Raw genomic sequence first — 19,888 nt, 5'->3', positions numbered from 1 at the left:
AACCAGCAGTGATAATCACTACCATTATTGGTTCTTTCTTCCTCGGAGTGATATATTGTCACTGCAGATTATTATTGAACTGGTAGTGAAAGAGGGTAGAGATGATCCTTTCTGTGTTATTGATATCTGTACAATGTATCCTCAAAAGTTGCATTGATTAAAAGGTACAGAAACCTTCAACCGTCGGATTGCCATTCAAAATTCAGCACTAGATCGAGACATCATTGGCACAGGGGCAAGTACCACCGTTGAGTAAAGAGAAAGAACTAACGATGATGTAACCCTTAAAATAATGTACTGACGAGGATGGTGGCATCTACGACATTGTGGGTTGTAGCTCTTCCTCATGAGAGAGAGAGATAGAGAGAGAGCATGATCTGCATCTTGAGACGTGAAGATCGGAAGGTTTAGGAAACGATGCTAAGGTGAGACTAATGTGTGGAGGATTCATAGCTTCCTATGGATTTTTTTTTAGCAATTTTCCTTCTTTTTATTTGGACAAGAATGTCAGGATGATGCTCAATTACTCCTTCAAATATATATTACATATCACCACTGTGGAACTAAATTACTTTGTAACAATTGTGAATAGAAAAATATGTATCAATTCAATCAGTAACATTTGTTTCCAGTTATAGTGGTCATGGAGACCAATACATTAATCTATTCTATAGCAACCACTCATCTTTGTTTACTTTCATTTTGATGGTGTAAATACGTGCATTGGGATTCGTATCCTTTGCCTTTTGCTAGAACTAAGTTTGATGCTACAATGTTCTCTGTCGTTTTACTGTAGTGATGTGCTATTCGTAAAATTACTATATCTATATATTGTTCATCAAATGCCTATAGCAGAAGATCCGAAGTGTCCATCCTCTATCCAACGACAATCAAACAAGTAAAGGCAGAGGCATTGCTTGTCTCTATCTTTTCTACCGAAAGGTAGAGGATATGGATCCCGTGCATTGGCATTCCCCTGGAACACAATCGCTAGCAGCACCAAGGCCAACATTGTCGTGACAATATCATTGACACTGACATCCGCTCGTTGTCGCCTGTTCAACCGCCGCAACGCATATTATAGCGTGAAAATATTCGGCTCCTGTTGCAACACTCGGCCACATTACTAGTATCTGTACAATATATCCACAAAAGTTTCATTGAATAAAAGGTATAGAAACTTGATAGAAATTAAGCTCATCTTAAAACATGATTAGCCCTAAAGACGGACACATCTTAAGCAGAAGTGTGAACGCATACCTGAAGGTGACGCCATCCTTTGTTAATCGGTGAAGTTGAAGAGCGTGAGCATGTCGGTGTAGATGGTCATCGGTGTGGACGATGTAGCTCGGTGAAGTGACGACGGCGGCCTTCGCTCCACTGCGGTGCCCTAATATGATCGACAATTGTATATATGTTTGTGAGAGACTAAACCTCACGAGATCAATCTCCCCATGAGGTGCCAGCTCCCCCTCATCTATATAGGCGCAGCACGGAATGGGACCACAACTGTAGATGGTTGGTTGCACCACCGATCATGACGCTAGGTGGGAACGGCACTCCCCCTTTAGTCGAACGTTAGTTAGGATTCTATAAGGAGAGGGGGCCCGAGATCACATCCAACATTCTCCCCCTATATCGTGAGACTAACATCATAATCCCACTCTCAATGAAATGGTATACCAAGGGAAAGCATTACAGTGGCTAATTAAATTCCACTGAAACCCAAAAACCCATAGTACATTATTTCATCTCGAAATAGAAATTCGTTATTCCTTATGGTCCTCTTATCCAGAATCATAGGCTTTCCACTAACCCCATGCCAGCAACATGATCAGGAAAAATATGGGGTGGTAAGCCTTTAGTGAGCGAATCCGCAAGCATTGACTTAGTATTTATATGCTTGACACTTATTGTTTTATCCTGGATTCTATCTTTCACAACATGATACTTAATGTCGATGTGTTTGGCATCACCGCTCGACTTGTTGTTACTCGTATAGAAAACTGCGGGTTGATTGTCGCAGTATAACGTAAGTGGTTTTGAAATACTGTTGACCACTCTTAATCCTAGGATAAATTTCTTTAGCCATACAACCTGCCCGGTAGCCTCATAACGTGCCACAAACTCAGCTTGCATCATTGAAGATGCTGTAAGTGTCTGTTTGGAGCTTTTCCACGAGATAGCTCCTCCAGCGAGGGTGAAGATGTAGCCTGACATGGATTTCTTAGTAAGTTTTATCCTCATCCTCTCTAGATTAGGGCTTGATCTAAGAATGAGGTACGGATTTGGGGATCTTGGGTTTGGATAGGGGTTTAGGGTTTAGGATTGGGGGGGGGGGAGGTTGGGGATTGGGATATTCTTTAGGATTTGCATTAGAATTTCCCCAATTTCCCTCCTTCTCATTTCGGTAAAACATGTCGATTTGCCCCCAAACCGACCCCAAAAACACACAAGAACAAACATATATGCATAAAATACATCTAATCTAAGCCTTAAAGCCCCTAATTCATGAACATGAGCATTAATCCGAACCTAATTTTCATCAATTAAACCTAAACTTAAACATCAGTGGGTCCGAACAAATGGGTCCAAAGGAAAAAACACTTAAATCGGGAATAATTAGAGCTAATTGATCACCAATTAACATAATTAAGCCTAATTGTTTATAAATTGGCGTCATTCGAACATGATTAAGCCTAATTGGGGTCTAATTAGGGCTAATTAGGCTTTGGTACCATTGATACAAATTAAGCTCATCTTAAAACATGATTAGCTCTAAAGACAGACACATCTTAAGCGGAAGGGTGAACGCATACCTGAATTCGGTGACGCCATCCTTTGTTAATCGGTGAAGTTGAAGAGCGTGAGCGTGTCGGTGTAGATGGTCGCGGTGTGGACGAGGTAGCTCGGTGAAGTCACGGCGGCGGCCTTTGCTCCGCTGTGGCGCCCTAATATGATCGGCAGATCGTATGTATGTTTGGGAGAGGCTAAACCTCACGAGATCGATCTCCCCATGAGGTGTCGGTTCCCCCTCATCTATATAGGCGCAGCACGGAATGGGACCGCAACCATAGATGGTTGGTTGCGCTACCAATTGCGGCGCTAGGTGGGAACGGAACTCCCCCTTTAGTCGGACGTTAGTTAGGATTCTATAAGGAGAAGGGGCCTGAGATCACATCCAACAAAACCTTCAACCATCGCATTGCCATTCGAAATTCAGCACTAGATCCACACATCATTGGCACAGGGGCAAATAGCACCGTTGAGTAACGAGAAAGAACTAACGATGGTGTAACCCATAAAATAAGGTACTGACGAGGAGGGTGACATCTACGACATTGTGCGTTGTAGCTCTTCCTCATGAGAGAGAGACAAAGAGAGCGTATAATCTGCATCTTAAGATGTGAAGGTCTGAAGGTTTGGGAAACGATGATGAGATGAGACTAATGTGTGGAGGATTCATTACTTCTGGGGTATTTTTTTAGCAATTTTCCTTCTTTTTACTAGGACAAGAATATCTGGATGATGCTTAACTACTCCTTCACATATATATCAGACATCACCATTGCGAAACTAAATTACTTTGTAACAATTGTGAACAACAAAATATGTATCAATTCATTCAGTAACATTTATTTCCAGTTACAGCAGTCATGATGACCATATTGATCCTGTAGCAACCACTCATGTTTGTTTACTTTCATTTTGGTGGTGTACAATACGTGCATTGGCATCCCCCCGGAACACAATCCCCGGCAGCTCCGAGGCCAACATTGTCCTGACAATATCGCTGACACCTTGCTGGGACGCATGGGCCTGGGAGGACGCCTAGTGTTTTGCAGTCTTCAGGTGTAAACGAGCCACCATCTGCAATCGCTTTTGTCGCCATCGCCAAGTCTAAGGATAGGCCTTGGCAAATAGAAGAAGTTTTGCAAGATTACAAACATTTTTAATACAGAATGAAGTAGATTTAGAAGGATATGTTGCAAGAGCAAGTACAAGTACCTGAGTACTGCGCCACCAGAGCAAGGACAATCAACGATATGTAGAATGCCCTCATCCTAGATAGGTTGTTAGGGGATGGTTGAGAACTATTGTACCGCAGGACTGTTTAGCAAATCCTAGGACTGTCTGAATTCAGCTTCTGAAATACCTGACTGCCATGGCTTTTATATTTGAAATATGCGCCCATCTTTTATGGAACCATTAATTGTGTGTAGTACAGCTGCAAATGAGTTATATATAGTTTTTCATTGTATCCTAGAGTAGATTTGTATACAGCTCACCTCTAGTTATTGAGGTTTACATATGGATAATATTTTCTGGTAGGCCTTTAAGTCTTCCAATAATTTAAAAATGCTCTCATTTAAATCCTTGTGTTAGTTTTATTTACAAAAATTGATCACATTGGCCCTCGGTACACAATATCAAAATGTTTCTCTTATTAAAAGTAGTTAGACTTTCAACAATCAACATTATGTATTTTAGTATGCAAATAAATAATCACACAAAAATTTAAATTTTTACCGATTATTTCCATCCCTTTTCTTTTCGGATGGTGCATAAAAAAAAGATCCCCACAAATTTTACCAAATTTTGTACATTATTGCTGTAATTCATAAGGAAGCCATTTTAAATGGTGGTAGAGGACAGATGGTATGCAGGGTCGGCAGCAGGAGTGACAAGACCACAGTCCATTGAAGACGAGTTAGTGTAGTGGCTAGCAGGGTTGGCGGTAGGAGCTGGCAGAGCCGTGAAGGGAGCGGGCAAGGGCACAGCTGGGGAGCTCCCGTTGGCACAGGAGGAGGGATGGGGGACAAAGAAGCTTGAGGAAGAAGACACACACAATCCGTCGTATTTGGATCTGACTGGCAAAAAAACTATGTGGTAGGAGGCCTTAAATTGCCCGAGCATAAGGTAGATGGAGCCATGTAGAATGCTCTCATCCTAGATTGTTAGGGAATTGTTGAATAGTCTACAACAGAATTATTATTGGTGGCACTGCCTGAGAACTGCCTTCTGAATTGGTTCCGATCATGGCTTTTTATATTTGATATATGTTCCTATCATTTATGGAAACAATGTGTAGTATAGCCATAATGAATTGTATGAGAAAAGTGCAAGGTAACCAACGGGCTTAATTTCTATAGTATCCTAGATATGCATATTGTGTGTACATCTAACCATCTTAAATCATGGTGTTTGTGTTATTTAAGAGCAAAACTTTATTGGAGAAAATTCATCACACTGAAAATGGTCATACACTATTACAGAAAAGATCATCACTCCTGGTTCAAAAACTGCATGGTTTTTGAACCAGCGGTGATTAAGCGGTAGTGACAATCCATGATTATTGATGCCGGTTCTAACCAGTAGTAACTATAAATATCACTGCCAGAACTTGAGCTTATTATGCCGATTTATATACTTATCAATGTCGGTTCCAGCTATGAACCGGCAGTGATACTCAATCCAAAGCAAAAAAAAAATTAAAATTTAAACAAGCAGGCAATAATTTAATTGAGATTTATATCACACTAATCTATAATTATGTCACTAAATCCATTATTGTACACCAAAAACAAAAGAGATGCACGGCCGCGCACAAAAAACGCTCAACTTGCACGTGCAAAAAACCCTAAATGCGCGCATGTCTACGGATCAACCATGATAATGAAGAAGTAGTAGTCATCGTCATTCTCATCCTCGTCCTCATCGTCGCTCGTCGTCGTCGTCCTCACAGGCCTCCTCCTCCGCCTCAGTCAAGCTCGGGTGCGGCCTCTTCAGCTACAATTCATCGAGGAAGAAATCCCACACGCCATCTTCCTTGGGGGGACCTCGCCAAATCACCAAAGTTTGAGGTCTGCACATGGTCCGAGCTCTCTGGTGGGGCCTCCACCTCATCATTGGATGACAGTGAGGGTGTGGGCGACGTGGCCAAAGAAGGTGGTGGCGGTGGCGGTGGTGGAGTGGATGGTGGAGTGGAATCACGTGGATCCATCGCATGATGGCAGCGGTGGAGTGGAGAGGGTGAGAGCGAGAGCGAGAGAGCGAGAGAGTGATCGAGTGAGAGCTTCTGTGATCGAGTGTAAAATATTAAAAGGCGCTCAAGAGAAACCAAGCAGGAGAGCGTGGGAATTCATACGTTCTTTTGGGTGTCATTGCCGATTCGTAAATACAACCAGCAGTGATAGCCATTATCACTGCCAGTTATTAAAGGCATGTCTTTTGGTGAAGTAATATCACTACTGGTCCATGTTACATACCGACAGTGATTTATCGCTATTCTAGCGAAGAACCGACCATGATACATCACTGCCAGTTGGTAACATGAACCGACGAGATATTATCGCTATCACTGTTGGTTCTTGCTTGCTCAGAGTTAGATATTTTCATTGCTGGTTATACTGAATTTGTAGTGAAAGGGGTAGAGATGACCCTTTCTGTTTTATTGATATCTCTACTACTTAAAGTCTCTAATGAATGCATTCGTCTGCCCTGCTCCTACATCCTACTATTCGTCCGCCCACATCATCGCTTCGTCTACCCGTTCCTACTCATACACTGACAGGTGGGCCATCAATCGTTCTCCTATTATTTCTTCAAGCCCCCCCTCCCTCCCCTGCGCATCCTACCCAACGCGGCCCCATGATTTCCTACACTGATTCCCTCACTCTTGTCTCCTTCCTTCCCCTAGATCCAAAATTCAAAACCCCACACCGACGGGGACGAGATCCCATTGCCCAAGTCCATGCTTCCCCACCACCGGAGCACGCATGGTGCGCTCGCTCACTGGCGGAGGAGGCTTGCCATCTACTGATCCTCGATCTCTCTCACTAGCCAACGGGGACGAGATCCCGTTGCTCGAGCCCATGCTTCTCTGCCGTCAGGGCACGCACCATGCACTCACTCACCGGTGGAGGAGGCCATCGCCCGCTCGCCGGAAGAGGACACGTGGCCCATGTCACAATCCCGTCATGGGAGGGGGAGCTCACCCTGCACCATGGACCAATGGTGCTCTCACTCATCTAAGCCCATGCTTCCCCACTGCCAAGCACGCGTGGTGTGCTCACTACCCATGAGTTAGCAAATACGAGTGGTGTCCTCGTCCATGTCTGATCGGATCCCATCTAAGCCACATCGGGTTAGATCAACGACTGTGACTGGCGAGCCACGTGTCTCCGCCGTTGTCATCACTTGCGTACACCCTCGTGATCACTACTCCTCAGATCATTTGACAGCCACCACCCAATGCGTCCACAGATCCTTCCTATCGAACCAGGCAGGTGGTGCTCCCTCGCCGGACTCACAACGCCTACCACTACACCTCCTCTTCTCATCGTGGGAGGAGATGAAGCAGAGAAACCACTCCCCACGTGGAAGAGAAGTGCATCACATTAGTCAATTCATCCTGACTTTCTTCCTTAGCTTGATCCATGTAAATTCCTTTTACCCATTTGACATTTCTCGGATCTCAATCCATTGCTGATGGTTTGCAGATGGAAGGTGGGAGGTGGAGGAGGAGGAGGAATAGGAGAAGGTCATCATCTAGGGGAATAAAGGTGGCATTTGGATCAGGCAAGAATGCTGCTGTGGATGGCGAGTTGTATGGGTCACCCCTTGACTCTCTTTCGTGAATCTTCAGTTTGTGGTTGCACTTCTTGAGATCTACAGTGTGTACAATGATCTAATTTAAGTTTGATCTTATTCATTCAGGACAATGGGGCCCATAGAAAAACCAAACATCTGGCCTACACCACGCATAGGGGTTGCAAGAGATGAGGGGAGGTCCAGGGAGATGACGGTCTGACGGTTGATGTGGTGTTGAAGAAGGCGCCACTAGCTTTTCTCGAGGTGAAGGCCTCGACATCTTGGTGGGCTGTGGAGGTCGTGAATGTGGTGGTCCATGGTGGTCACTGATGCCGGCTCCATCAAAGAGCTTAGGTGTGTGTAACCTTGATTTCCTCATCTTTGTGCATGCGTTCTCATGTTTATGTGTTTGTCTAGCTCTGCAGACACTCACCAGATTTGGTGTTTATCCAAATCAGGTATCTATTTGGGTGTTTGCTTTACCTTATACTTTGTTTCAACAAAAGAGTATTTTTTGCTGCTTTTTTCATCTTATTGATAAGCTGCATTTTCTTTGCTTCATCGTGCTAGTTTTTGAAATAGCCACACTATTAGTAATTATCATTATACTAATCATATTGGTTTGCTTGTTCCTATCTTCAGTTATCTTGGCTAAAAAGGCTCAAATTAATTACTTCGTAAGGTAGTTTGTGTGGCTGCTCTGTGCCTCCGTGCATCTTGATTGCTAAGCCTGGGGCCCAACAAGGTATATTTGCACCTTTTCTCTTATGCACTTGCTTGTTACTACCCTGGTTTCATCAGCCTTGTCAACACGGGTATCACATGATAATTGTTGTACAATTGCATGCTTATAGTACGGTTAAAATAATCTCTTACCATATCAGACTGAAACATGTTTTGCATAGTCTGAGGTCGTGGTCAAGTCATTTGTCATGTAATATCACGTTGTGTAAGTTGTAGCCAGCTCTCGGTGTCGTGTTGTAAGGTCGCACTCTAACTTATCTTAATGAATAATTTGCCAAGAGAAAAAGGCTAAAACATGTAAATCAAGTATATGCCAATTGCTAATCTCGATTCATGACTAATGATGCACTTTTATCTTTTTGCTTAGTTTTAGGTCCTACTGAATAGAGAATGCTAGAGCTTAAGAATCAATTTTGTCAGAACCTTATCATTTGTGCTCATAAACATTTTCCTTTTCTCACATTAGTGACAAGGAATCAGGAGATGTGAAAAGAAAAGATACGAAAAATACAAGTAAGGTAGGATATGGATCCTACTATGTTTTTTGTGCCTTCCTAATAACTGACACCTTATTTTTCTTCTACAAAAGTTGCCATGGACAGCTCATTTTGGAATATAACTATTATGTGATTTAGCTTCCATATGTTCTCATGAGTGACCGGATTTTTTTTGTCATTTGCTAATTATCTTTTGTGATCTTTTCTTTGGCCATTATTGCAGACGCTGAACACAATGATCATGCCAATGTTGAATCAGGATTTTGGTGCCTACTTAATTAGGTGTTTCCATCTAAAATGGCCTAATTTTATTTCGGGGAACAAGCAGCCATTAGATTAAAATGGAAAGAAATTAAAAGGTTGGAGGAAGAGGTTCATATGGTTAAAGCAATTGTTGTGCTTTTCAGATTATGTGATATACTTCGCATGGTGATTGCTTATTCAGCATGGGATTCATGTTCTATTTTTTTCATTTAAACCAAAGCTCTGCTATATAGAGTTATATTTTCTTTTGTGGGAACATTTTTAAACGTGTTTGAGGATATGAAGCCTATATGATGTGATTGTACTATCTGAAAAATTGATCACATTATTTTTTGAGCGATATTTACATTTCGGTACTTCTCCCAGTAGTGTGGTGTCTTATTGTATCCTATTTGATGCTAGGTAGCATCTCCAGGTAAAAACCCCTTGTATGAGTTTGGTAAAACTAAGAATACAGAGATATTGATCTATGTTTGAATTCATGAGTAGAAATTTGTTTATGATATACATAGTGTTTTGGTTTGCACTACCTGGTCCATTGTTCTCCTAGACAGCTAAGAGATTTGATAGCCTATATCAATCGCCAAGATGCTGCAGCAAAAGCTCCTGCCATGATATTGGGTGATATCAACATCATCTCCGGCAGCAACCTTCCAATTCTTGGCATGATAAATAGATAGCAAAATTGGGACCTGCTACTACAAGTTGCAGTTTTATGAATGGATGACGTTTGACTGCTATGGACCTAGGTACATTCTTACTCCCATATGGAGCCCTTCATTCCTGTATGATACATTCATGAGAGGGTAACATACATCTGTCACCTTCCTGATGTATCTAATCCATTGTCATTAATTTTTGGGAGTTTTACTTCTATTTATAGTTGCTTCAATTGGTTGGAATGAGGCTAAAGGCAGGAATTCTATCTTGACTCATATGTATATTTATTGATCAAGATAGGTCCTAGCGGTGAATTCAAGTGGAACATTTTTTTTCTCTAAAAATGCCATGCATATAAATTCTTTTGCCATGTCGACAAAGTTTCTTATAGGTTGTAGAACAATTATATGCAAGTTCAAAATTACTTGTGCTTCAGATATCATGACATTATATGTGGGTTGACATTTGCTTAGCAGCTTAGGCTACTATGTCTTGTAGTGAAAGCTCTTGCAATTTGCAAAGACCAACTAGCTTTCTTCTTCAATTGAGACAACATCTCCGTATGAGGAACCTCGATTTTGCTTGTGAAGCCTCAAAATTGTTCTTACCTGATTACTTGCCCATGTGTAGAAGGTATCATTTGATACAGATGTACGTACTTAATTACTCAATCTAAATTTTTAACATTTCATCACCATTTGACTATTTTGTTTCATATTAATGTGATACATCAAAATCCTCGGATTTACTTCCACGGAGTCTGAGACAATGAACAATCAATTTCATACTTGCAAGAATGAAGATGGAATCATTTAGTGTAAAACATGATTCTGTTGCAACACACAGGCAAGGTGTTGCCGTCTGGTTTGAAGAGGATGATGCGGGTGGTGACTGCAAGATATCCGATGGATTGGCTCGAATAGCATCGATCTGGCTAAGCTTGGGGTCTCAAACTTTTCTTCTTTTATTTCTGCATGATGTTCTCCATTTCATGTTATCGCACTTCAATTCTGTTTGTCAGTTGTGGCAATTTTGTAGATTTTTGTTTAACAAATTTTTGGCGCCCATTGCAATGACGGGTAGAAAACTATTTTTATCTAAAGTGGATGCCAATTAAGATAAAGACTTGATTATTTTAATAATTGTTAGTAGTGAAACCACTCTTGACATGTTTGGAGGTGAAGCGCGTATTTGAAAAGATTCTCGAACACTAACTATTGTAGTGTGGATTCATGGCATTGTTATCTTTGTTTGTAATGATGTTCTTGTGCGCATTTGTTTGTCCAAGTTCATTCAGGAATCGTGTGATAAGTTGAGGGACCACGCTGACAAGATGATGAAGTTCCAGGTATTATTGTGTTTCCTTCTAATCGCAATGATCATTTTTCCCATACCATTCTACTATAGTAGATATCATGTTACTGATGTTGTATGTGTTATTGTGCCATTAGAAGAGAGGTAGGGAGATGCAGAAAACATGGATCGAGAGCAAGCCTTTGCATGGGAACCAAAAATGCCCTTACTTTGTGAAGCCCTTGAGAGCAAAGCTTGGAGGGAGTTTGGAGGTGTTACAGTCCATTCGATCACAAGGTTAGATCTGATGCAACACATGTGGCAGAGCAGCATGGCTGCCTTCCCCATGCCATGGGCCTTAGTGGTTGTGCTCACTGCTATGTGAGATTATCATAATGGATGATGCAGTTGAAATAGAACATCTCACATAGCTCGCCCATTCAGTATTGCATGCCACAGGCATTCGCTATCCTTAACCATGTTGTCGTGTTGCTACTACTATCTGCCAACATGAGTTGAGGCTTAAGCCTGAATACCACCACTGAGCACAGAGGAGGCACATGGCCATGGCAAGATTCGCTAATGCTGGCCTTGGAAGATGGTTGGTGCGTCATTGTTGGCTTGTTGATGCGCAGGGTTCATGCAGGTCATGCACTGTGTTGAGGGAGCACTGGCTGCCGATGGCCAAGCTCCCCCAAGCAGTAGTTCATCAAATTGAGACCATGTGGTGAGGAGGGAAGCTCTTCTCCTTTCTTTCCTAGCGCGATTATTAAATTATTGGTATCACTGAGACCAATGGCGTACCCTCTCAGTCTCATCAATATATTATGTATTTCGTTAAAATCAAGAAGGTTTGAATATTCTGTCCCAGATGCATTGTATACATTATTTTGGCTCTTGAATACTTTTACTTCTATGTGATTCGCAATTTTACATCTGAACTCTGAGGGACACATGCTATTTAAATGTTTTCTTATAGTCCATTTTTGAGCCCATGCATACAAGAGGAATGGATAGTTCCTTGGCAAATTGTATTGTCCATGGTTTCATTCAATTAGAGCAATTGAACAATTGACTATTGGCTTCTTTTGACATATAAGAACCGGAATGTGTCTTAAGACTCAAGCAACTATGCAAGTATTATTGTTTTTTGTCCAGTCAATTAATACTAATTTCTTGGAACCTGGAAGGTACTCTTTTCCTTGGGAAATTCTCGAGCATATGTTGATAGCATACATAATTGATGAGAATGCCCCTTTTGTAAATAACTAACTGTGTTTACAGTTTTAGAACCAAGTATGACTATTTGAGAGGAGGGTAAAGAGGAGTTGGAGTACAATGTGAACATGTCACACCATTGTATGTGCTACTCAAATTGACTACCCTTGCTAGTCTGTAGGTTGCATACTACTTCCATGAATGCTAGCATCTTTCTCAAACCATAGCTTTGGTACTACTGTTCACAGGTGAGAGATATACTGCAGCATGTTGCAGTTCTTGATTCATGACAAGGTGTGTTTATCCAGATTTGTTTTGGATGTAAGGTGAGAGCAAGGTTGGGACTCCTTATGACTATGAGTGATCTGCTGCAGGTTTCCATTTACCCTAAATTAGTTTTGTTCCTCCATTTCTCTTCTCTTTTCTCCTCCTTAAAAAATCCTTAATCCATGTATCACCAACCCGTCCCGTTGTTTGTCTGCCTACCCCTTCGTCCGCTCATTCCCCTCACGCACTGACAGGTGGACCCACGGGATCCATCCTTCTCTCATCCTCCACCCAGCTCGCTCGCCCTATTCACTCCCTCTCTCGCCCTTTCTTGTCATGAGTCGTCGCGTGTCCTGCGAAGTGCCTAGGATGCCGGTGTCCAGGAAGGAATCACCACCAGCCTCTCGGCAGGAGCAGGCATCGAGCAACCATGCAAGGTCATGCTGCTTGGCCCCGGTCTGGACACCGGCATCCTCTCGTTATTGCCTGTTCAACCACCGCAACGCATATTATAGCGTTAAAATATTAGGCTCCCGTTGCAACGCACGGCCACATTACTAGTATTTGTACAATATATCCTCAAAAGTTTCATTGAATAAAAGGTACAGAAACCTTCAACCGTCGGATTGCCATTCAAAATTCGGGACTAGATCCAGACATCACTAGCACAGGGGCAAGTACCACCGTTTAGTATCGAGAGAACTAACAATGGAATAACCCTTAAAATAGGATACTGGCGAGGAGGGTGGCATCTACGACATTGTGGGTTGTAGCTCCTCCTCATGAGAGAGAGAGAGAGATAGAGATAGAGAGAGAGAGAGAGAGAGAGAGAGAGAGAGAGAGCATGGTCTGCATCTTGAGACATGAAGATCAGAAGGTTTAGGAAACAATGATGAGATGAGACAAATGTGTGGAGGATTCATTGCTTCCTAGGGATTTTTTTAGCAATTTTCCTTCTTTTTACTTGGACAAGAATGTCAGGATGATGCTCAACTACTCCTTCAAATATATATTACATATCACCACTGCAGAACTAAATTACTTTGTAACAATTGTGAATAGCAAAATATGTATCAATTCAATCAATAACATTTGTTTCCAGTTATAGTGGTCATGGAGACCAATACATTGATGTTATTCTATAGCAACCACTCATCTTTGTTTACTTTCATTTTGATAGTGTACAATACATGCATTGGGATCCGTATCCTCTGCCTTTTGCCAGAAAAGACAGAGGCAAACAGTGAACTGAGTTTGATGGTACAATGTTCTCTGTCCTTTTACTGTAGTGATGTGCTATTCGTAAAATTACTATATCTATATATTGTTCATCAAATGCCAGTAGCAGAAGATCTAGAGCATCCGTCCTCTATCCAACGACGACCAAAACAGTAAAGGCAGAGGCACTGTTTGTCTCTATCTTTTCTGCCAAAAGGCAGAGGATACGGATCCCATGCATTTGCATTCCCCAGGAACACAATCGCCGGCAGCACCAAGGCCAACATTGTCGTGACAATATCGTTGACACCGACATCTGCTCGCTGTTGCCTGTTCAACTGCCGCATCGCATATTATAGCGTGAAAATATTCGGCTCATGTTGCAACGCTCGGCCACATTACTAGTATCTGTACAATATATCCTCAAAAGTTTCACTGAATAAAAAGTACAGAAACCTTCAACCGTCGGACTGCCATTTGAAATTCAGCACTAGATCCACACATCATTGGCCCAGGGGCAAATAGCACCGTTGAGTAACGAGAAAGAACTAACGATGGTGTAACCCATAAAATAAGGTACTGACGAGGAGGGTGACATCTACGACATTGTGCGTTGTAGCTCTTCCTCATGAGAGAGAGACAAAGAGAGCGTATAATCTGCATCTTAAGATGTGAAGGTCTGAAGGTTTGGGAAACGATGATGAGATGAGACTAATGTGTGGAGGATTCATTACTTCTGGGGTATTTTTTTAGCAATTTTCCTTCTTTTTACTAGGACAAGAATATCTGGATGATGCTTAACTACTCCTTCACATATATATCAGACATCACCATTGCCAAACTAAATTACTTTGTAACAATTGTGAACAACAAAATATGTATCAATTCATTCAGTAACATTTATTTCCAGTTACAGCAGTCATGATGACCATATTGATCCTGTAGCAACCACTCATGTTTGTTTACTTTCATTTTGGTGGTGTACAATACGTGCATTGGCATCCCCCCGGAACACAATCCCCGGCAGCTCCGAGGCCAACATTGTCCTGACAATATCGCTGACACCTTGCTGGGACGCATGGGCCTGGGAGGACGCCTAGTGTTTTGCAGTCTTCAGGTGTAAACGAGCCACCATCTGCAATCGCTTTTGTCGCCATCGCCAAGTCTAAGGATAGGCCTTGGCAAATAGAAGAAGTTTTGCAAGATTACAAACATTTTTAATACAGAATGAAGTAGATTTAGAAGGATATGTTGCAAGAGCAAGTACAAGTACCTGAGTACTGCGCCACCAGAGCAAGGACAATCAACGATATGTAGAATGCCCTCATCCTAGATAGGTTGTTAGGGGATGGTTGAGAACTATTGTACCGCAGGACTGTTTAGCAAATCCTAGGACTGTCTGAATTCAGCTTCTGAAATACCTGACTGCCATGGCTTTTATATTTGAAATATGCGCCCATCTTTTATGGAACCATTAATTGTGTGTAGTACAGCTGCAAATGAGTTATATATAGTTTTTCATTGTATCCTAGAGTAGATTTGTGTACAGCTCACCATTAGTTATTGAGGTTTACATATGGAATAATATTTTCTGGTAGGCCTTTAAGTCTTCCAATAATTTAAAAATGTTCTCATTTAAATCCTTGTGTTAGTTTTATTTACAAAAATTGATCACATTGGCCCTCGGTACATAATATCAAAATGTCTCTCTTATTAAAAGTTGTTAGACTTTCAACAATCAACATTATGTATTTCAGTATGCAAATAAATAATCACACAAAAATTTAAATTTTTACCGATTATTTCCATCCCTTTTCTTTTCGAATGGTGCATAAAAAAAAAGATGCCCACAAATTTTACCAAATTTTGTACATTATTGCTGTAATTCATAAGGAAGCCATTTTAAGTGGTGGTAGAGGACCGACGGTATGCAAGGTCGGCAGCAGGGGTGACAAAACAATAGTCCATTGAAGACGGGTTAGTGTTGTGGCAGGCAGGGTCGGCGGTAGGAGCTGGCGAAGCCATGAAGAGAGCGGTCAAGGGCACAGCTAGGGAGCTCCCGTCGGCACGGGAGGAGGGATGGGGTCAAAAATTTAAATTTTTACCGATTATTTCCATCCCTTTTCTTTTCGAATGGTGCATAAAAGAGATCCCTACAAATTTTACCAAATTTTGTACATTATTGCTGTAATTCATAAGGTAGCCGTTTTAAGTGGTGGTAGAGGACCGATGGTTTGCAGGGTCTGCGGTAGGGGTGACAAAACAACATTCCATTGAAGACGGGTTAGTGTAGTGGAAGGCAGTCCTCATGGATCTACGGGTAGGAGCCGGCAGAGTCGTGAAGAGTGGGGGCAAGGGCACTGCTAGGGAGCTCCCGTCGGCAGGGGAGGAGGGATGGGGACAAAGAAGCTTTAGGAAGAAGACACACACAATCCGTCGGATTTCACTACAACAAAACGAGTCATCTGTGTCGGGTCATCGATGCCAGCTAGACTAGAACCGGCACTAATGAAGTATCATTGCCGATTCGTAACATCTCACACTTGATCATTGATGGAACCAAGTTGAACCGACACTGATAATATCAGTGTCGGTTTATAATTCAAGTCGACACTGATACTGAGGATGGACCTAAAATTTTCATGAACTTTGATTTTGGCTGGTGCCCCTCAGGTCCAGAACGAGTCTCTCTCCCTTTCTCTTGTCGCACGCCCGCAGCTCCGCACTCCATCACATGCCTCTCTCTCCCCCCTCAGCGGCCTCCATCTCGATTATCTAAGTCCCAGCCTCCCTCACATGTCTACCCACCGGCATTCTCTTGCAACCAAGTGCGCAGGTGGACCCATCAATGGATCTATGGTGGTGCCTGACGCGCACGCGGGAGGTGGCGGCGATGAAAATGGAGACCACTCTAGTGAGGAGCTAACGTGCATGCGGGAGATGGTGGCGGCATCCTGAAGGCGCAGGAGACGAAAGGACCCATGCGCAACCGAAGCGCTAGGAGACAAACACACCGGCGAAGAAGGGTCGAGGAGATCCGGCAGCTACAACAGTGACCGAAAATCTTAAGTACACCTCCTTCTTTAGGTATAGGGTCTGGGATTTTGTGGGATTTGCACTTTAGGGTTTTGGATTTAGGGCAAAAATGATATTAGGGTTTTAGATTAGGGACACATCTTAGGGTTTGACTTTATGTTCTAGAAATTCCCCAAAATTGGGTTCTAGGGTTTCAGATTTGGGGATACATATTAGGATCTGACTTTAGTGTTCTTGAAAATTCCTGATATCCCCTCCTTCTACTTGATGTCTGAGCCCCATTCATCCTAATCCGATCCCAATTTGTCCCCAACCGAGCCGATAAGCGCGCGCGCGCGCACACACACACACACACACATATGTAAAAGCACTAGTTCGTATTCAATCCGAGACTAATTAGTACATGAAAAAAGTAAATGGTTGTCCTGTATGCATGCCCAAGTCTCATCTATTGTGATAAAGCATTTTGCACTTATCTAGATATGAATACATATTTGGTGATTGTTAGAAGAAAAACCTTGGTTATTTCCATTGTCAGTAACACTGACTCGGTAAGTTGTATTACTTCTCTGCAAAGATAAGAACTGAACCTAACTTTGATTCATTGACAAGTAACACTCCAGCAGTTTATCACTAAAAGAAAATTTTATTGTCAATTTACCGCATGCGCATGCTGACGGAGCATCTATGGGTTGCTTAAGTGCTATTTCCCTAATTGATTAATCAGAGAGACTGAGTTGAGGATATTCCAACACTGAAGTTCAGTTGAGCACATGACACTTTATTATTTATGCGTCTTCAGTTTCAAACATGTATTGTAACATATTTGTTGTATGTGTTCAATTGAGACCAACACATATCTGCTGTATGTGTTCAGTTTATGCCAACACTAAAATTCAGTTTAGTTGAGCACATGTTCTATTGTATGTGTTATACTGAATACATATTTGTTGTATCTACTGAGTGCATGAATGCTTCCGATTGATTTGCTGATGTTATTCGATTTGTTTATGTGAGGTGATTGTAATATGGTATGATTATTGAATGCTTTCAATTGCTTTGATCTGTATTCGTGCTCTGTGAGATGATTTTAATATTCACTACTGTGAGATTATTGGAATGAAGGTGGCTTTACCTCAATGCATCGAGCCTGCTCATTTATGGTAGATTTTTTTTTTGTTTTCTAGAAAATAGCAACATTGTCGGCTGAACTCACAAACCGACACTGATAGTGAGTATCAGTATCGGTTCATAAACCAGCACTGATAGCACTTTTGAGTCAGCACTGATGACCATTTCTATAGTAGTGTTTGGACATGACTTACAAAAAAGTAAGTGCCAGGAGGCCTTAAATTGCCTGAGCATGAAGTAGACAGAGCCATGTAGAAGGATCTCATCCTAGATTGTTAGAGAATTGCTGAATCCTCTACCACAAAATTATTGTAGGTGGCACTACTTGAAAGCTGCCTTCTAAATTGGTACCGATTATGGCTTTTTATATTTGATATATGTGCCTATAATTTATGGAAACAATGTGTGCTATAGCCATAATGAACTGTATGAGAAAAGTGCAATGTATCCAATGGGCTTTGTTGGGGGTCATTGTTAAGGACCTCCGACGGCCCCGTGGCTCAACTAGCCCATGCCCATGGAGCCATGCCCACTGAAACCTCCATCTCCCGGAGCCATGCCTCCCGAAGCCTCCATCTCCGGGGCTCGGGAAGGCTTCACAAAGGCGACTGGGTGAGTCATCAAACGTCAAGAAAGATTAGCCAGAAGGGGAACACTTCATCCTTTGCGTGCAAGCAAGTGACCGGCATTAAATACCTACGTTAGTGGACACCGTCCTGACACCCCAATACAATGGAGGTTATTCTAACACCCCTGATAGCGCGGCACCAGGTCGCAATTAGCGACCAGCTCATCCCTCAGGGTGCAGGCACCACAATTGTTACTATGGTAGATATTTATCGTCTATGCAGCGTAAAAAGTAGTTATCCGAGATAAGGCCCAGTAATTCGGTCAGGTCCTACATATTTGTACTACGTGATAACTTGTACACTAAGCTACGTACCACCCTATAAATAGGGGGTCGTGGTCATCTAGGGAAGGAGGAGGTCACAAGGAGAACGCTTAAGGAAACACATAAGACATAGAGGTGCCCAAGCACTAAACCACGCTGTGATACTCCCCCCAGACCGATCCATTTTTCTACTATCAATACATTTGTGGTGTTCCTTCCTTTCAAACTTTGTCTCCAAGCTTGAGTCTCCTCCTTAGAAGAAACTCTTGCCATACTTGCTAGGGCAAGACGGTCTCTTGCTCCAACAACACGCAGGCCGACCTGCAGGCTGTGCCCATCCCAGAGGGCTTTCAAACCCTAAAGCTACCTAAGTTTAAGGGCGATTAGGACCCCGATGAGTTTGTCCTTTCCTATGCCCTCTCCATAGAGTCCAGCAGGGGCGGACTGGCTACCATGGCTAAATGCTTCTCTCCCGCCTTAGAAGGGATGGTCATACGCTAGTTCTTGGCACTGGACCCCAGTGCCATTCACGCCTGGTCCCAACTCCGAGACCTCTTCCGTAGCAATTTTCAGGGCACCTTCATCGAGCTAGTAACCTCCGAAAGCCTGTTCACTATCAGACAAGAGTCGGATGAAACCCTTCGAGATTAATTCCAAAGGTTCTCCTAGGCTGAGGCCCAGATTAGGGGCATATTAGACTCTTTGGACATTGATGCCACAACCCAGGGCCTGGTTGAATGTTCCCTATATGATCGGCTGAACCAGCATCCAATACGCATGGTGGAAGTCCTCATGAGCAAGTTCGAGGAATATTTATGGGCAGAGGAGGAAACACTCCATTGAAGGCACTCACAAGCTACCGAGACATCCCGTGTCAACCCCGATAAGTCACACTCATAGGTTGTATCGTCATACGCTCCCTCCCTCCCAGCGAAGAGGGGCTTCGAGGAGGCTCATACCTCCAGGTACCAAAGTGGGCGGTAGTGACAACACCGAAACACCAACAGCCAGCCCAAGCCCTGCTCCGCACCAAAACCACCCTAGGGGATGCGGCCGGGGACACCCCGGAGGCCTC

The sequence above is a fragment of the Phragmites australis genome, chromosome 17 (assembly GCF_958298935.1).
Source record: "Phragmites australis chromosome 17, lpPhrAust1.1, whole genome shotgun sequence".
Taxonomy (NCBI): domain Eukaryota; kingdom Viridiplantae; phylum Streptophyta; class Magnoliopsida; order Poales; family Poaceae; genus Phragmites; species Phragmites australis.
The sequence above is the reverse complement of the archived record's forward strand: the minus strand, read 5'-3'. Positions refer to the sequence as shown.